Source organism: Euprymna scolopes, chromosome 42, assembly GCF_053919585.1.
Source record: "Euprymna scolopes isolate OS-2025 chromosome 42, ASM5391958v1, whole genome shotgun sequence".
NCBI lineage: Eukaryota > Metazoa > Mollusca > Cephalopoda > Sepiida > Sepiolidae > Euprymna > Euprymna scolopes.
This window is the reverse complement of record NC_136523.1, coordinates 15,742,679-15,759,097: the sequence shown is the minus strand read 5'-3', so window position 1 is coordinate 15,759,097 and position 16,419 is coordinate 15,742,679. Positions and strand designations below refer to the sequence as shown.

The 16,419-nt window shown below is 35.2% G+C and overlaps 1 protein-coding gene and 1 pseudogene across 7 annotated transcripts in view; both read right to left on the bottom strand.

The window, feature by feature from the left end:
- LOC145266937 (alpha-1,3-mannosyl-glycoprotein 2-beta-N-acetylglucosaminyltransferase-like) overlaps nucleotides 1-16,419 on the bottom strand; it is a 471,814-nt gene that overhangs the window by 319,802 nt on the left and 135,593 nt on the right. The window lies entirely within an intron of this gene.
- LOC145267388 (5S ribosomal RNA) lies at nucleotides 15,040-15,156 on the bottom strand (annotated as a pseudogene).

Genomic DNA, 16,419 nt, shown 5'->3' with positions numbered 1-16,419 from the left:
TTCTGTTTTACGGCATATCAACCACTTTGGGGTCATTTAATGCCGAAAGGTTCGTTATGTTGTGTTAAATATTGGTTTGTTCTTCTTAAGGTTTTTCTTTTTTTTGGGGGGGGGGGTCTTTCCTTATATTTTTGAGTATATTTTAGTTTCTTTCAGAAAATTGATAATTTTTTGGGGATCAATCTTGTTTAATATTGTTTTCAGATTTTTTTCTTGGTAATACTTTGTTCGGATTTGTTCAAGGTCAATGCAGTTTGTCAGTATATGGTGTATTGTGTAGGGTTCTTGACACGTTATACAGTTTGGTGTCTCCTCCCCTTTTAGTAGATGTGAGTGGGTGATGTGAGTGTGACCTATTCGCAGTCTGGTCATTACTACCTCTTCCTTTCTTGTTAACTTTTTGGTGTTTCTCGTTCCAATATTTGGTGTTATTTGGAATAGTTTGTTTTTGGTGCATGAGCTCCAGTTTTCTTGCCATTTTCTCTTCAAAAATGTGTTTATTTTAGTCTTTAGGTCTGTATAGGGGATTTTTCCACTTATGTGGTTTTGTTGCAGAGTTTCCTTTGCTGCCTTATCTGCTTGTTCATTCATGTATATGCCGATATGGCTTGGTATCCAGCAAAAGATAATGTTTTTTTTCATGGTTATGGCATCTATTTTGTTTAGCAATTTTGTAATAAGTGGGTTTGTCATTTTTTTTTCTTTTAGAGATATGAGTATTGAAAGTGAGTCAGTAAATATGATATATTTTTGATGGTCATCATTGGTTATTATATTCAGTGCCGAATCTATGGCTGTTGCTTCTGCGCTGAAAATAGAAGATTCGTTTGGGAGCCTTTTCTTTAGTTTTATTTTTTTGTGGATGGCTGCGCATCCTACTTTATCTCCATCTTTTGATCCGTCAGTGTAAATTTGTGTATATTCTTTGTATGTATTCTGGATGATAAGTAGTTCTTCATGGAAGGTTGATGGGTGGGTTTTCGTTTTGGGATATTTATTTAATTTTAATATTATGTGTGGTTGTTTGATCATCCAGGGTGGAGTTTTTGATTTGTTATATTTATGTATTTTTGTAATGTCCATTTGGGCTTCTGTGAGAAGGTTTTTTATCCGGAGGCTGTAGGGCTTGATGATATTTTCTTTCTTGTTGAAGAGATGTGTGTATTGTGGGTGGAGGGTACATTGGTATGCAGGATTTGTTGGACACGATACCAGCTTTAGGTAATATTGTAGCGCTAACTTCTGTCGTCTTAGAATCAGTGGAGGCTCATGGGCCTCTATATAGAGGCTTTCTACTGGAGAGGTTCTAAATGCTCCCAAGGCTAATCTTAATCCTTGATGATGGATTGTATTTAGTTCTTTTATGTAGGACTTCCTTGCTGCTCCATAGATGAAGCATCCATAGTCCATTTTAGATCTGATTAGAGTTTGGTATAATTTCAATAATGTGACTTTGTCTGCACCCCAATCGGTGTGTGCTAGGACTTTGATCAATTGCATTGTCTTTTGGCATTTTGCTTTTAAATATTTTATATGCGGTATAAAGTTCAATTTTTTATCGAATATAATACCTAAATATTTATGTTGGTCGGTGAGTGGGATGTTCTTGTTATCCAGTTTCAGGTTGGGGTCGTGGTGGAATTTTCGTAATTTGCAAAAATGGATGCATTTAGTTTTTTCCTCTGAGAATGTAAATCCATTTTCTATGGCCCATTTGTTTATTTTATTCAGACAGAGTTGTAGTTTGCGTTCGGCTGTTTGTATATATTTAGATTGGTAGTATATAAGTAGGTCGTCCACGTATAGGGCGTTTTCAATTCCTGGGTCTATGTTTTTTATGATATTGTTTATTTTAATGTTGAAGAGGGTGACAGACAGGATACTGCCTTGGGGGACCCCCATTTCTTGATCTTTTTGGACTGAATAAGTGTTGTCCATCCGTACTTGGAAGTTTCTATTTGTTAAGAAATTTCTGATAATTTCTGGCATTCTACCCCTAAGTCCTAGTTCATACAGGTCTTTTTGGATTCCGTATTTCCAAGCGGTGTCATACGCCTTTTGCATGTCAAAAAAAATTGCTATTAGATGTTCTTTTTTTGCAAATGCTTCTCTTATGCGTGTTTCCAGTTTTATTAAGTGATCGGTGGGGCTTCTATTTTTCCTGAAACCCGACTGGCTTTCTGTAATTAGATTTTTGCTTTCCAAGTACCAATTTAACCTTTCGTTAATCATTCTCTCAAAAGTTTTGCACAAACAACTAGTTAGTGCAATGGGTCGGTAGTTTGTTGGGTTTGTATGGTCTTTTTTTGGTTTGGGTATTGGGATTACTGTTGCCTGCTTCCAGTTTTTTGGAATGTTGTTAGTTATCCATATCTCATTGTAAATTTGTAATAAGTAGTCCAGTGATGGTTTTGGTAGTTTTTTGAGGAATTGATAATGGATCTCGTCGGGGCCGACTGCTGTATCGGGAGATTTGTTTATTGCCTCCTCTAGTTCTGCACTGTTGAATAATTGATTGTAGTTTTCTTCATTTTTTGATTTGAAGTTTATTTTTATTTTTTCTTCATTTTTCTTTATAGCTTGGAATTTTTTATTTTGGTTTTTTGATGATGAGTTCATTGAGAATTGTTCTGCTAATTTATTTGCGATATTTTGTTTGTCGGTAATCTTTGTGTTGTCGCATATAAGGTGTTTAATAGGGTTCTTTGTATTTTTTCCTGCTATTTTTCTGACCATCTCCCATACTTTTTTGGGTTTTGTGTTTTGATTAATTTTTGTTACATAGTCTTTCCACGAGTTCCGTTTTGATTCTTTGATAGTTTTCCGTGCTTTGGCTTTGCTGTTTTTATAGGTGTCCAAATTTTCTTTCGTTGGACTGTTTTTGAATTTCCTTAGGTTTGCACGTCTGGCTCTTATAGCTTCTTTGCATTCTTTATTGTACCAGGGTTTGTTATATTTTGTAGTAGTGGAACTTTTTGGTATGTTCTCCTCGGCTATTGTGAGTAGGGTGTTGCTGAAATATGTGATGTGTTCTAAGTCAGGATTCGCTTCAGGTATTAATCTGTATTGACATGTATTTTGGAAATTTTCCCAATTTGCCTTTTGTAAATTCCAGCGGGGTGTTTTGTCTTCTGGCTTGGGATTCTCGTTTTCTATTATGATTGGGAAGTGGTCACTTCCGCATGTATCCTTATGTGTTCTCCAGCTATAATCCATGTATATAGTTGGGTCACATAGTGTTATATCGATTGCTGATAGGGTTCCCGTTGGTGGGTGCATATATGTATTCTCTTTGTTGTTGAGTAGGCATAGATCATTTTGGTTAATTATTTTTTCTATGGTTTGGCCTCTTTTGTTGTTTTTTTTACTGCCCCACCATATATTGTGACTATTGAAGTCTCCCAACAGTAGAAAAGGTTTAGGTAGTTGTTTGATTATATTGTTTAATTCTGTTTCGTTTATTGTTTCATTTGGTGGTATATAGAGTGAGCATAGGGTTACTGTTTTGTGTAGTGTTGCAGTTATTGCAACAGCTTGCATATTTGTTTTTAAGTTCACTTTGCTGTGTGGAATGTTTTCGTTTATCAGTATTGATGATCCACCGGTGGCTTTGCATGATAATTTGTTTATGTGGTTGTATATTGAGTAGTGTTTTATGTTAATTTTGTCATTTTCTTTTAAGTGTGTTTCCTGTAGGCAAATTATTGCAGGACATAAGGATTTGATAAGTATTTGCATTTCTTCGATATTAATTTTTAATCCTCTTATGTTCCACTGTAGGATTTTGTTAGTCATGGTTTATATTTTCTTTTGGTTTTGGACTGTTGGTGTTTATGTCTACGTCCATAGTTTCGATGTTAGTTTGGGTGTTTCTTTTGGAAGTGGATGGTCTGTTTCTTGTTTCTGGTGAGAGGCTTTTTTTGGGTTTTGGTCTGGGACTTTTAGATTTACTTTGTCTTGACTGTCTTTTTTGGCTACCAGTTTCAACTAGTTCAAATTTATTTTCATTTTCAATTAATACTAATTCTGTTTTTTGTTTGTCATTTTGTTTTTGGGGGGTAGTTTTTTTGTTGTTCTGTTCTATTTCCATTTTTTCTGTTGTTGTGTGTTTATTTTTAACATCTGTTTTTGTCCTTGTTAGTGACTTGGATCTTTCACGTTTTGATAATTGAGGAGGTTTCATTTCTTTAGAGATTGATTCCTCAATATTGATGGAAGTTTTTCTGATTTCCTTTGTTTCGTTTTCTTTTATACTGGGTTGTTCGTTTCTGACTTTTATTTGGCTGTTAGAATTTATTTTCAGTTCTGATAAAAAAGATTTTAATTCTTCAAGTATGTTCTTTAGTTCTTTTGCTAGGTTTGCAATTTCTGGAGCAAGGTTTAGTTCATTGTAGTTGTACATTTTGTTTGCTTGTTGGGTTATTGTGGCATATGAGTTTTTGGTGCGATTTGTGACTTCTTTGCGGGCTTCTTGGAAGGTTATATTTTTTTGATATTTGATTGTTATTATTTCCTTCTCTTGCTTATATATTTTGCACTGTTTTGAGTGAGAGTGGTGCTCTTCTTGACAGTTTGTGCATTTGGTTTTATTTGGACAGTCTTCTTCATCGTGGTCTGGGTTTTTTTCACTGCAGTTTCCACATGTGAAGAATCTTAGACATTGGTCTTTATTATGTCCAAACTTTTGGCAGTTGTAGCATTGTAAAGGTTTTGGAATGTATTGTTCTATTTTCGTTCTTTCATAACCTATATTGATGGTCTCTGGTATTTGAGGATAATTGAATGTTAATATATAAGTGTTTGTATATATTACCTCTCCTTTTTTTTTAAATGTGATTCTTTTTACATCTGTGACCCCTTGGTTTTTTAGTTCTGTTTTGATTTCTTCTGTTGTGCAGACGGAGATTTCCTGGTTTTTTATGACTCCTTTGGAGTAGTTTAGTGTTTGGTGTGGATAAGCTTTGATGTTTGTTTCATGCAATTTTTGTAGTTGAAGTAGAGTTTTGGCCTGTTTTTTATTTTGTACTTCTACCAATATGGTACCATTCCTTAATTTTTTGACATTTTTAGGTGTTATTTTGCTTGATATTACCTTTTGGATAATGAAGGGTGACATTTTAGTTAACGGTATATTAGACGTTGCTTCTAGCACGATGAATCTTGGAAAGTTTGTATCTTCATTGTCGCTGTCAGAGTCTATTTCTGTGTGTGGTCTCTTGGATTTTTTGGCATTCATAATAATTTTTGAAAAATTCATCAGCCATGCTCCCCACCCTCCTCGGAGCCCCTTATGGGGAAGAACTATGAGGGGGTAAATCCCATTCGCCTCGGTTCTCCAGGGCTACATAGCTGGTATACTCAAACATGGGGAGGTTTCCAAGCATTCACAATATATGGTTATGCCCACCCAAGTATGGGATTTCCCTGTATTTTTATTATTCCTGATGGTTACCTTTTTCTGAATTTTTTTCTTTGTCTGAATTAGTGCTTGTCATGACCAACCGATTGATTGGATCGGGCCTATCCAACCTCCCGTCTAGCCTAGTAAGGGCCAAAGTGGTGTGTTGTAGTATCATGTTATTATTTCCTAGGCATGTTCCACTCAACCACCAGGATCCCGTTCTTAATGCATTACGGGTTGCCACCAACGGTCAACTGGTGGTCCCATTGAAGGATTTTTACCCTCTGCAGGGGGGCAGTTGGTATGTTCTATCGCCCTACCAACTAGGCAAAAAAAAAAAAAAAAAAAAAAAAAGGGGTGAGGAGGTGAAGGAAAAAGAAAACGAGGGAGGGGAAGGGGAGGAGAATGTTGTTTTTGTTTTTGTTTTCGCAGAACATGACTAAGTTTTGCAAAAGGGAATAAAAAAACAAAGACATCTATGTAGGTGCGTTTCATCTCAGGAAGTCAGTAGACAGCCTGATCTGGTAGCACCAGTTCAATTCAATAGAAATCCTCCTAAATTTGCTGATGAGGAGACCGTGCTTACCAAAAAAACTATGTATAATTGTTCTACGTGACTTCATGTATACCACAAATAAAAAGCACGGATTTCCGAAATGATCGTACAGATAATTGACTTTGTTGTTGTTCCTTCTTATGAAACTGATTTTTAATTTAATTAAAATTTGATTTTTAAATTTAATTAAAATTTGATTTTTAAATTTAATTAAAATTTGATTTTTAAATTTAAAAAACTTTTTTTAAATTTTTAAATTATAAATCACATTACTTAATATTGAATTAGCTCTAGGACATTTAACTATCGAGCTTATTATATATCTAAATTACAACGAGCATTTCCTGTATTTTAATTAAACTAGTAATTTCACTATTACATTAAAATACACTTAGCTCTTTAGACTTATTCTAATCTCCTTTAAATTTATATATATATATATATATATAGATATATATATATATATATATAAACGTACATAACTATATATATATAAAAAGTATATATATATATATAAACGTACATAACTATATATATATAAAAAAGTATATATATATATAAACGTACATAAAAACTATATATAAAAAAGTATATATATATATATATATATAAACGTACATAAAAACTATATATAAAAAAGTATATATATATATATATATAAACGTACATAAAAACTATATATAAAAAAGTATATATATATATATATATATATATAAACGTACATAAAAACTATATATATATATTATATATATGCGTACATAAAAAAGTATATGTATATAGAAATATAAAACGCACATAAAAAGTATATAATATAAAACGCACATAAAAAAAACGTTTTTCCCCCACATCATAAATTATCCCTTTTAAAGAAAGGTAGCACGAAATTTTTTCGGCTCATCAAGGTTTTAATTTTCCTCAATCATTTTCTTATCCTGAAGAAGTCCCCTGAAAATGAGGACGAAACGCTGCTATTTCTCTAATACTATAGATTTTACTTTTCTCTTTCGCATGACGACAGGCCATCGTATCTGTTTTTATTCACACACACACACACAATATATATATATATATATATATATATATATATATATATATATATATATATGATGGACTCTCTTGTCGACTTCGATGTTCCACAACAACTAAGTTACTTGGAAATACACACAGCTGATTTGTTTATAATGGTGACGGTTTTGTGTAGAACTAATCACACCTTTTGGTATTACTGCTAACCTTTGTCGGTGCAGATGACTACCACAGACCGCAGGTTTTTACATCAGAGTTACCTTCTCCTATATGCATGTCTTAACGAAGACTGGGGGTGCATCTCTCCAAGTCAATTAATGCATCCCCAGATACCAAATTTCTATGACTCGGCGCGGTACATACTGCACCTAGCCTTTCCATTTGGTACTGGCCAGGCTCAACGTTGCTCAACTTCAATGATCTGGCGAGAACCAGTGTGTCGACATGACTGTGCCGTATGATTGAGCGCACACACACACACACACACACTCATATGATATGGTAAAATTGCATGTGAAATAATTTTGCATATTTTTTTCTTTTTCGCACAAATAAAATTTGTCTATACAAACTGAAAGCATGGAATTTCCCCCACCCCCCGCGGTTCAAGAGACAAGTTGAGTCATCCAAAGATTTTGTTTTTTCTTTCTTTTTTTTTTTTTTTAAATCTCCCATTTCTTTTATCGACTTTTTCTTTCTTTTTAAACCCCCCCCCCCCCACTGCGTAAAACTGACAGCGAATGTTCACTTGTCTTTTGAAATGTCGCGGAAGTGCTTAAGAAATTTTGGAAAAAGATTTATCCAAAGCATTTTTTGCGGAAAACTTCAGAATCAAGCAGAGAAAGCAATTTCATAACCCCCGGGACAAAACACAAAAGATCTTTTTCCGGAGAAATATATATATATATATATATATATATATATATATATATATATATATATATGTGTGTGTGTGTGTTGAAAGATTTCTAGTAAGTTTCAAACTTGAAACACTCGGATTATTCATATGCCTATTCTAATTCCATTGATTATTCTTTGCACAACGGATAAAAGCGCTAAGGATAATCAGTTCTAAGTGACAGCCTTCCGACGTTTGAAGGTTTAATCCTCGGTACAGGAGATATTAAGAGTTATTTACGACTTCTTCCGGGTCATGACTGATGAAATGAGAATAGTCTAACATATGAGACAGGCAATATAAACTGGAACAAATATATTGAGGACATTGCCACGGCTGACGCAAAGAAGGTAGGCTTTCTCTACCAGGCTAGAAAATTATTCACACATGACAGTATACTTTAAAAAAAAAAAAAACACGTTATTCTCTCTTAGGCAGGATCCAAAAGACGAGTTTCAAATCAAATAGATCTTGCACTATCGGTCAAGCTTCAACTTCTGTCCCATCGCCACCATATTGCTTTAATGGAATGTGCTCTGATGAACTCATTACTTGTGCCCTGTCGATTACACTTATGATTAACCCAACAAGTAGCAAAATCCTACCCCTTCACTGTTGAGACCTCTAGATGCTGGAAAGTGTTATACTACTAATACTTTCTTCCCTCAAACTACTGAGACTTTGGAATTCCCCCCTTGTTTCTTGCTTCCCTGACTGTGCTAACATACAGAATTTTGAATATAATGTGAACAGACACCTCGCTACTTAACTCTCCGCAGTTCCCTGCTAGACATGATCTCAAATAGAAGCAACTTACATCCAAGTGGCAATATGCCTTGTTTTGTTGGATTGTGTAGTGGACTTTCGGTCAGCGTTCAAGTTGTGGATAACTTGACAAAGACTAAAGTTACTTCTCATGAAAGAGGAGAACTATTTATGGCACAATGGGAGATTCCATTGTGCACACATGGGCCAGTCTATTCCTTGGATTGTGATTGGCTGAATCACCTGATTGGATATGCTTGTACATAAATACAAGCCCTCAGTCCAGCTCAATCTGATGTCTGTCTTGTGCATGAGCTGGACCCTTGGTAAGTGTTGCTGCTATTATTATTATTGTTGTTGTTGTGTGTTATTGACTAACACAGTTCTTTTGATTATTCTACAGTTTCAGGTGCAAAAGGTTTTTTTTTTTTTAAATCGAAATAAAAAAAATATCAATGGTTTGACTTTAAATCTCCATCTAAAAAGTTGAGTTCTTTTCTCAATCTGACATTGACTATTCAACAATTAATAAAACAAACTTCTTAATATACTCAGTCATGGATATGCGAGCCATCACAAAACTAATTTGCATATTGCTTTAAAAATGAGCGTTAATTCATTTTATGGTTTCTCATTAGATGATTGGTTTCATTTCACTATTACGCTGAATTCTATTTATGCATAGTTTCTACATTCTGCATAATTGCGTAAAATTTAAGACGAAAACATTCTAGCACACAGAAATAATATTATATATAAGTGACCTTGTTAGTGTGTGTGTGAAAAACTCCTACTGAATTCTTATCTGAATATTTGGTCTACAGGGTTGAAACTTGATATATAGGATATTAGTACCTGTAGCACATTTTCGATTTCATTTTTAGCCAGCAAAAATTGCTACTAAGGGGGTCAAAATTGAAAACAAAACAGTTGACTTGGCAAGGTAAGACAAGTAAAATATTACTCCTATTGTTAACCTTTCATATCCATCTGTCGGTAGTTTAGATGCTAACGACACTGAAGCAATAAATAATGTCTAAGACAGAGGCGCTAAACATTCTGGTTTTGATTCTGGCGGATTGTACAAAAGACATATATATATATATATATATCAGAATTCTGATACAAGTATACATTTTTCCTCATTAGGATTGAGCTAGCTCCAGCTACAGACTGTTTAGAATATATAATTATTTCCACAGCCAGACAACGTCACAGCTCACAAGAGCCATGACAGCCAAAAAACTTGAAGTCCAATGCTCGGGTTTCGAATCCCAAGTTTGGATGTGACTAACTGATGAGCCCAAATGAGGGCAAAACTCGAGTCTTGGACTTCCGGTTTGTTGGCTGTCATTGTTCTTGTGAGTTGCGACTTTGTCTGGCTGTGGAAATAATTAAATATATAAGTGACCTTGTTAGTGAGTGTGCAAAAAATTTCTACTGAACTCCTATCTGAATATTTGATCTATAGAGTTGAAATTGGAGATATAGGATATTTGAACATGTAGCACATTTTCGATTTCACTTTTATCCAGCAAAAATTGCTACTAAGGGGTCAAAATTGGCAGGGTAAGACAAATAAAATATTACTCCTGCTGTTAGTTTTGCACATGCGCAAAATTAAACATTCATAGTTTAAAGTCGTTTAAGTTTTAACCTTTCATAACCATCTGTCGGTAACTCAGATGGTAACGACACTGAAGCGATAAATAATGACTACGGTAGAGGCGCCAAACGTTCTGGTTTTTTATTGCAGGAGATGGTACACAAGACACACACATATACATATATATATATATATATATATATATACACACACACACACAGTATAACTCCTATAATTTGAACATCTGCTTCGTTCAAATTAGAGGATGCTGTTCAAGTTTCATGATAAAAAAATGTGCTGCAGTTAACTTTAATTTTCTAAGAATTAAGAAATAGTAAATGAAATTCATTGCTATATGATTCTTCAAATATATATTAAGTTGAGTTTATGATATATTGCAAGTAAGAATTGTTAAATATTATTACCAGGAACAAAAACATTGAAAATGAATTAAATCTATTCTTACTTGTTACGTATTTATTACCATCTACAGAAATCATACATTTATGTAAAATACAGTTTTTTATTTATTCATTGAATGAGTCTCATTGCAGTTTCGATTTTCATTGATTGAGCTCTTGGGCGCTGCCATTGTATTCCGTAAGCGATCACAAAAATCTACAATTTCTTGGTTCTGTAGCTTCTTTATGATTATATCTCTTCGGAGTGACATTGTTTGCAAAACATAGTTGTCACTAAAGTAAGGACTTTTTTCTAAAAATTTTATAACCATCTCCATAGACTTTTCTGCATCATCCCATGATATTGCTTCATCAAAGTGTTCTTGGTTATTTACATTAGGGTCAAGAGAATGGGAGCTGTCGCTATTTTCATCACCATTACTGCCTTCAGGATATTGATCAGTAGTTTCCTCATCTTGTTGCACCCACATTTCAACATCATTTGCATTAAGTGATTTAAGAACAGCGTGGTTGGTCGGTAACCGTTTGGTTTCAAGAATTTTTTCTAGACCCATTGTGATGGGTTGTTTTACACTATTTTAAATATAGCAATCTGAAAATAAAATTACAGTTAGTGTAAATTAATTATCAAAAGCTAATTTACATTAATTACATCGCACCAATATTAACATTTCTGTGCAATATCTGACTAAACCATGTAAACAGTTTTACTGCAACTCCGCATCAAATATGCTAATACAATTTCAATGAGGAGACAGTTCAAGTTTAGAGAAAGTCCAGGTTGAGAAGAAGTCCAAATGAGAGGAAGTCCAACTTTAGAGGAAGTTCAAATTAAAGGAGTTTTACCGTATATATACATCATAATCATCGTTAACAGAACTCTAATACAAGTATACATTTCTGCTCATTAGGATTGAGCTCCAGAATATTTTAGGTGATCCCTGAGGTGCACACACTTCTAATGTCTCCATTCACTGCGGCAAACATACGCTTGATATGCAGATCCAGGGACACATCTAGCAGGTTGCCAGTACACCATTATGTGGAGTATCGCCTTGTCGACCCCCCCCCCCCCAGGCGAGCTTGTTCTGGTGTGCATCTCCTCTAGTGAATTTAACACGCCCCCAAGTACCAACCTGGAAATTTCTACGATTTGGACAAAAATAAAAAGAAAGTGGAAAAGAACCACTTTAGTCATGGCATTTAGAAGCCAAATGCTTCTCATCAGGAATCTGCACAGAATTTTTAATGGAATTTTTTTTTTTATTTAATCCACAGGAGTTGTATGCTCTCATTCCATCAGTCATGTCTAGGTGGAAGTGCTAAGTAATTCACAGTTGTAATTTTAAGTGTCGTCCGCACTGAGGATTGAACCATTGACCTCCAGAAGAGTGTACCTATTTACTATGCCTCCCCACGGGACAGAGTTAGACACCAGGGTCGTTTTTTAACGTGGAGAAAAGGTACAAAAATAAAAATTGTCTCAGTCGTGAAGGATTTCTCCTCCACTGAAAGAGAACAAGAAATAGAAGTGCAGCATCTGAAGAACAGATACTACACTTTGATCTTGCCCAAAAGGCCAAGTGACCTCCAGAAGAGTGTAACTTACAATTGAATTTCACCAAGTACATCATCCACTATGTCACGGTCCTTGGGGAGGGTACATTGACCGAAACGTTGTGAAAATAACACTCAAGGTGAGAACAGTATTCCAAATAATACAAATAAAAAGAATGTTCACTTTTTTTTCCAGGTGATTATTCGGACTACTATTCTCATGTCGTTAACCTCCCAACGTTTTGGCCGCTGTTACCTCCGACCTTATTTCGGTGCATCTTTTCGAATACGAGAATCTTTATGTTGAATTCGGGAACCTCTACAACATTCCAAGCTGAATTCTTTTTTCCATGGTGATAGACTGTTCTATTATTTTTTTTTCTTTACAAAGGTCCGGAGGCCACTTAAGGATAAGGGTTAATCAGTGTACGGTAGTCAATGGGACAATATTGTGAAACTCATTAGTTGTGGAAATTTGGTAAATTGCATTACTTAAGGGGACAGCTTATCAAGAACTTGTTTACGTCAGACTTGAAGAGGACCATATGTAGTCAGTTGGAAAGCAGACGAACGGAAGAGAGTTCCAAAGAAGCTTTGTTCATGGAATCTAGGTTCAGGTTTAGGCACAGACAAAGAGTGGTGGAAATTATTGATAGTGGTTTCAGCTAGACGAGTGTTTTTGTGAAAGTTTGGCAAGGAAGGGGAGGGGCATAGATTGGAGTTCAGACGAGCACTTGCCATGAGAATAACGATAGAACAGAGACAGGCTCGCAATGTTTCTTCTATGGGGAAAGAGGTTGCAGGGAAGAGAAAAGAGCATCCCCTACTCGACTACGTTCATGTTCCATTACGAATATCCAAGTAGAAGTATATCGTCCTTAGGATGTAATTACTGTTTATATGTACTGGCTCTGGAATGTGCGTATTTTGCAGAAAAAAAGCCTATCTTTGAAACTCCACGTGATAAGGAATTTTTCGCATTCTTTGTTTTCAATATCATAATGTCTTTTACTCACTCACACACACACACACACACACACACACACACACACACACAATGTGTGTGTGTGTGTTTGTGCGTGTGTATGTGTACAGCATAACCACATTGACACCAGGTCTTATCAGATCACTGGAGTTAAGCAACGTTGAGCCTGGCTAGTACTAGATGGGTGACCATTTGGGAATATGTATGTGCTCTCCGCTTATCTCAGCATTATTTCTAGTCGTCCTGTACCTCTACTTGCCACTGGTATTCAACGACGCCAAGAGGTGTGGTTTGAGATTGCGCAACTCTTGCCACAAAATTCCACGTGTAGGCACCCTTATAGTGCGTATCTGTAGTCTGTCAAGACTGAAGGAAGCTACCATGCGTTGCAATATTTTGTTGCTAGATGTGCATCTGGGTTAAACACTACAGACGGTAAGCAGAACTTCTTAATGGAATTTCAGGTGATTTGAAAAAAAAAAAAAAAAAAAAAAATCTAAAACTACAGAATGATTACGTGTGAAAGAAAAATTACCCCCCCCCCACAAACACACGCTCCGGTTCTCATTTTTCATCGACAAAATAAAATAATTAGCAAAACATTTATGCCAATTACGGCTTCGAAAAGTCATACCAAAATTTGCCAACAAAAACTTCCGAATTGCGTCTCGGAATTACTCAAATTATTTATTCCAGTTTCTTCCTGATTGACCTACTTTTGTCTGGAGATTCTTTGCTTAGATTATCCCCCCACCTCTGCTCCTTAATGAATATATTCAAAGCAGCAGCAGCAGAATTCTAAAGGAATTGGCAACAGATAGTGTTAGAGCTATACCAGCGGGAACTGCAGATGTACATATCCCCGACAAACCCACTTAGCAACAAAATCACACCCCTTCACTGTTGAGGTTCCTAAATGCCAGAAAGCTTTCTACTCTAATAGTTTCTTCCCTTGAACAGCTAGACTTTGGAATTCCCTTCCTGCTACCAGCTTCCCTGATTGTACTGATATGCAAAAATTCAAATGTAACGTAAACCAACATCTTGTTAATCTTTCCTAGGCATGACCCCCAAATAGTAGCCCCTTACGTCCAAGTGGCGATATACCTTGTTAGGGATGAACAGGAGTAAAAAAAAAAAGGGGGGGGGCAATCCAAGGCAGACTGGTCTAATATCCAACATTATTGTTTTATAGAAATCTTTTCAGACAAAGCATGAAGCCACCTTCTGCAAGAAGCTGAAAAAAAAAATAATAATCAAAAGAACTGTGTTAGTCAATAACACAACAACAATAATAATAATAATAATAATAGCAGCAACACTTACCAAGGGTTCAGCTCATGCACAAGACAGACATCAGATTGAGCTGGACTGAGGGCTTGTATTTATGTACAAGCATATCCAATCAGGTGATTCAGCCAATCACAATCCAAGGAATAGACTGGCCCATGTGTGCACAATGGAATCTCCCATTGTGCCATAAATAGTTCTCCTCTTTCATGAGAAGTAATTTTAGTCTTTGTCAAGTTATCCACAACTTGAACGCTGACCGAAAGTCCACTACACAATTCAACAAAAAAGTACTATTTCAAGCTTACATTATATATATATATATATATATACATATATATATATATATAAAGGCTCTTCAGTCTTTAACAGACTATGGATACCCATGAAGAGATTCCTGCGCACAAAATTTTTGTGGCAAGAGGTGCGCAATCTCCAACCGCACCTCTCCTGAGTCGACATTGTTAAATACCAGTGGCAAGTGAAGTGTATGTACAAGACGACCGGAAACAAATGCCGAGATAAGTAGAGAGCACATACAGCGCCTAGAATTCCCAAATGGTCACCCATCTGGTACTAACCAGGCTCAACGTTGCTTAACTTCAGTGATCTGATGAGAACCAGTGTGTCAACACAATTATGCCATATATATATATATATATATATATATATATATATATATATATAGCCAGTAGAGTTTAGTTTCCTAGAAGTACATCCAATGAAACAACATGTGTCTACCAAAATAGTGCTCAATGAGTGAACAGAGCAGGTATATTAATTTTATTTATACAAACATTAATGGCTAGATATGTGCATACATGTTTCTATAATCACCCACATTGGGGGATTACGTCTTCAGGCCAAGAATTACCGTCGAAAGTGATATTTCCACCAAATACATTTTCCTATTTCGTTTATCAAGTTAGCATGCAACCTGGGTGGGAGTCATAAAATATAGTAAAAGGATGAGTGAGGTCTTTTGAGGATAATAAACATCTTTTTCTTCCCCTTTCCCTTTCCAAGCTAACTTTTGGTTTTTATGGCATAAGGTACTTGAGAATTTAGTTTTCTTGTCTTGTCTAGGAAAATGTATTTGGTGGAAATATCACTTTCGACTGTAATTCTTGGCCTGAAGACGTAATCTCCGAACGTGGGTGATTACAGAAACATGTATGCACATATGTAGTCATTAATGTTTGTATAAATAAAATATATATATATATATATATATATAAGGGTATGTCGATTTTGAAACCGTAAATAATCGCAGTTAAAGATATATATATACATACACACACTAGCGGCGGGGGGGAGGGGTGCTTTGCCCGGGCATAAAATATGCTTAAATATGATCTTTTAATTTGTCCAGACTTCGTATATATTATTAAAGAGTCGTGATTTCAAAAGTAAAAAAATGTATTTAGTTGCCATCAGCTAGAATCGAAACAGAAACTGTAGCAATCAAAACTGGTGACCTTACCACTGTACCAACGTGACACGCATATAAAGTGAATAAAAATTTAAAATAAAAAATAAACTAAGATTAATGTACAAAATGTTTAACGATTTCTTTCAATGTTGACCCATTTTTGACTCCTTAAAAACAATTTTAACCAGTTAAAGACCCAAAAAAGAAAAATCCAATCACTTGAGGTCCCTAGCGTTGCTCTGCGATTTTTAGTTTCGGAGGAGATAGAGTTTGAAAACATGGAGACAGACAGACGGACATATAGCCGTTTATATATTCGATTATTTCGCATATATGGCTAAGATATCAAGTATTTAAAAAAAGAAAACGATATTAAGACAAAAGAAAAAACAGGACACACAAAATATAAACAAAAAAAAAAAAAAAAAAACTTGCTCAGAAAGCGTTCTGCAATTTCTGGCTTTCCTGAAGAATGGCGCTC